Source organism: Tupaia chinensis, unplaced genomic scaffold, assembly GCF_000334495.1.
Source record: "Tupaia chinensis unplaced genomic scaffold, TupChi_1.0 Scaffold149658_1, whole genome shotgun sequence".
Taxonomy (NCBI): Eukaryota; Metazoa; Chordata; class Mammalia; order Scandentia; family Tupaiidae; genus Tupaia; species Tupaia belangeri.
Genome location: NW_006209503.1, coordinates 1073800 through 1077271, shown reverse-complemented (window position 1 = coordinate 1077271; position 3472 = coordinate 1073800). Strand labels below are relative to the sequence as shown.

The following is a 3472-nucleotide window of genomic DNA, read 5'->3' as shown; positions in this document are numbered from 1 at the left end:
TATTATTATTATTATTATTATTATTATTATTTTGGAGAGGTTTTTGCTATAGGGTGTGTGTGCTCACCAGAAAGACAGAGAGAGACAAAGAGACAGAAAGTGAGAAATCACCCCCCCCAGGGGGGATAGCCATGCTGCAGTCCCTTCTCCTCCATTCTCCTCTCGGGATCTTTGGCACTCACGCACACATGTCCAGCATGAGTTTAAGACACCGGGTCTGGGACTCGAACTGCAGTTGACTACATGGGAGTCCAGCAACAAAGCCATTACACCAACTGCTGGTCCCATGCTATCATGCATATTTTGTCAGTCTTTCATCCACACTTTCCAGGCTCTGCTCTGGGAAATAAGCATGACTGTTGTCTATGTCATCACCCCAGACCAGGAGATCCAGCAGATTGCCACTACAACCCTCACTCTGCCATCTGTAGATGTCTCAAGCCCAACATCTGGAAATCTTCTCAACTGGCTGGCCTCTGGACTCAGAGCTGGGTTTGCAATCTGTTCATAAACTTCACCTTTGTTTTTATTTTCATAGACATCCCCTCATTAAATGCCTGATTGCTCTACCATCTAGCAAATATTCCCACCTACAAATAAAATTAAACATTTAGATTAAAAATATATGTATATTGAATAGAATTTAACTGAGCGAAGAAGAAGTCAAATGGGGCAGCCTCCAGAACAGACTCTGAGAACTTCAGTTTATCATGTGATCAAATAATATCTACGGACAGAAAAACGGAAATGATGGACAGAAAATGAAAGCGAGGTAGAGGAACAGCTAGGTGGCTTCAGCTTGGCATTCGCCTGCTTGAACAGTCTATTCGGTGGGCTGTGACTGACTGCAGTGTGACGGGCTGTTACTCAGCTGTTCACTCAGGAAGTGGACTCCTAAAGTAGGTTGCCGTTTGTATGCAAGAACTAACGTATTGGAGCATGGAAGTTTTCTCGGGCCAACATCGCTTGTTTTCATACTACCTAATCACAACAGATGGCTCAGATGGTCTTTAATAAACAAAAGCTGCTCAAACAAAAGACAGACGTAACAGTGTTCAGAGAAAAGAGGAATGCCCCTTCTTTCCTTGAACAAGAGGAGAGACTGGTCACAACTCTTTCCTTGACCAACCCTTACTAAGGTTCTCTGTGTCCTCTTCTCAACTAGGCCTCAACCTGGGGCTTCTGTGTCTGTCTTGGCTGAGTCCAGTTTTGGCAAGACCCTGGCTATACCAGTTTAGAGAGAACCACTGACCCGCATACCTCTTTCTGGACCAAACAGGTCAAGCTGGATGTGCAGGGCCAACACTGGCCCCCGGGCAGTGGGCTGTAGAATGAGGCCTCCTCTGGCTCCCTTGAGTGTGGCCCTCCCTTGAGGCTCCAGCACCTGTGGTAAAAGCCGGAATAAGCGGATAAAATTAGGTTAACACAGGCCACAGGGCTGTGCCTGCTTTGAGGGATTAGATATACTCTTTGCTCCCCATTTTCTGTATAAGAAGGAAGAACTGAGCCCAGAGACTCCTTGTTCCCAACTAACCAGTTGTGGGATTTGCAGGCCCTCCAGTCATGACCAGTTGGGATATAATATCTAGGATATGATACCTCTAAACATCACAGTTTTTTGCTCTTCAAGAGGAAAGTTGCCTTTAAAATTGCTAAGGAGTTCTCGCAGGGCATTCTCCCCCCACCCCAGCCTCATCAAGGATTTGCACCATTTGTTGTTCCTCAGACCCAGTCCCTGTGGTTCTTTCACCTTCTGCTCCAGCTGGGCCCTTCGAGTGTGAAGCCACCTCTCGAAGGTGTGAAATTTCCAACACTGACCAATTGGCAGGAGGGAAGCAGTTGTTATTACATTTGTTTTCTCCTTCTCCCATGCACTTTACTCAAAAAACCTCTTAACACTTTTTTTTTCCTTCTTGAACAATTTTCTAGAGATTTTTCTTTTAAATTTGTTCGATTAGCTTCCCACAAGGGCAGTTCTCCAAGCCCTTCCCTGTCTTGGGTAATAGAGCCAGCACGTGCTCAGTACCTCCCATGTGCCTGCCCCTCCCCTCTCCCTGATACCTCTGTCCTCCCACCAGCCCGCTTCGAGACCCTCCCTTCAGTCTGTGGCTACTTCGTGGAGTAGGGGAGTAGGTGTGATGGGCCCTATTTTACACATAGAAACACTGAAGGAGATCCAGGTGGCTGGCACAGGCCCGACGTTGCTGACTGTGGTGGGATGTGAGCTGGAACAGGGTCTGTTTCTACAGTCTCTGCCCCGGACCTGTGATCGCCCCAAGCACCCATGGATGGAGTACTAGACAGTAAGCTCCAGGAAGGCTAGAATCTTTGTCTGCTCAGTTCCCAGATCTCAGGAAATGCCTGGCACATAGCAGATGCTTAGTAAATATTTGCTGAATGAGTGAATGACAAGTGAAGGCCAAGACCAGATGTTTTTAAACCAGGATACAAATTTTTTGGAGAGATTGTAAAAAATGCTGATACCCGGGCTTGATGCCTGGAGATTCTGTAGTAATTGATTTGGGTCGAGACCAGATTTTTTTAAAGTTTTCCCATGGAAATCCAATGCACACTCTGAAATAACATTTTTCAACTGTTGGGCATGAACCTGTGTGTACGTGGTATTTTCCTACCTCAGGATGGTACTGCTGACGGGACAAATTGTTACCACTCAGGACCTCTTCTTCCCCGTTCTCTCCCTCTCACTTTCAGCTCTTTCCCCTTTGCCTCTTCACGCCAGCATCCGAGGAGGAGGTTTTGAATTGGAAGCTTCTTAGGCTGCAGTGTAAGACTTTTTTAAAAATTGATTTGTTGCCAGAGGGTACATGGACAAGAGGAAAAGAGAGAGAGAGAGAGCACCCTCAGTGGGGCACGCCAGTCACAACCCCTTTCTCTTCATTTCTCTAGTCCATCAAGATTTGGATAGGCACACACACTCATCCGCCATGTTTTTCAGGCCACTGGGGCTGGGATTCCCACTGTGGTCAGCGACTTGGGATCCAGCTCCCTGCGCACAGTGCTTAACTGCTGCTCTATGGGGCCAGCTCTGTCGTATTATTTTAACTGGGAAAAATTTAGGAACTAGATTATAGACATAAAATAGATCCTGGAGCGAAGAGAACAAGTTTTGTTTGTTTGTTTGTTTGTTTTTCTCTTTTAGTGAGAAAGAGAGCAGGGAGAAAAAGGGAGAGACAGGTATTTTGATAGGGTCTCTCCAAGTCTCAAGTCTCCTACCCCAGCTTCTCAGGTACTAGGATTACAAGTGCATGCTACTGTACCTGGCCTATTAAGGGACTCCTTGTTCCCAACTAACCAGTTGTGGGATTTGCAGGCCCTCCAGTCATGACCAGTTGGGATATAATATCTAGGATATGATACCTCTAAACATCACAGTGTTTTGCTCTTCAAGAGGAAACTTGCCTTTAAAATTGCTAAGGAGTTCTCGCAGGGCATTCTCCCCCCACCCCAGCCT

The 3472-nt window shown here is 46.4% G+C and overlaps 1 long non-coding RNA gene across 1 annotated transcript in view; it reads right to left on the bottom strand.

The window, feature by feature from the left end:
- The window catches only part of LOC102471880 (uncharacterized), a 15685-nt gene extending 12914 nt beyond the window's left edge, over positions 1-2771 (bottom strand). Inside the window, exons 1-2 of the long non-coding RNA XR_337773.1 lie at positions 2634-2771; positions 1261-1384 (exon numbers count right to left, since the gene is read on the bottom strand). This is a non-coding gene — a long non-coding RNA (uncharacterized LOC102471880). The remainder of the gene's footprint in view (positions 1-1260; positions 1385-2633) is intronic.
- Positions 2772-3472: the final 701 nt, after the last annotated feature.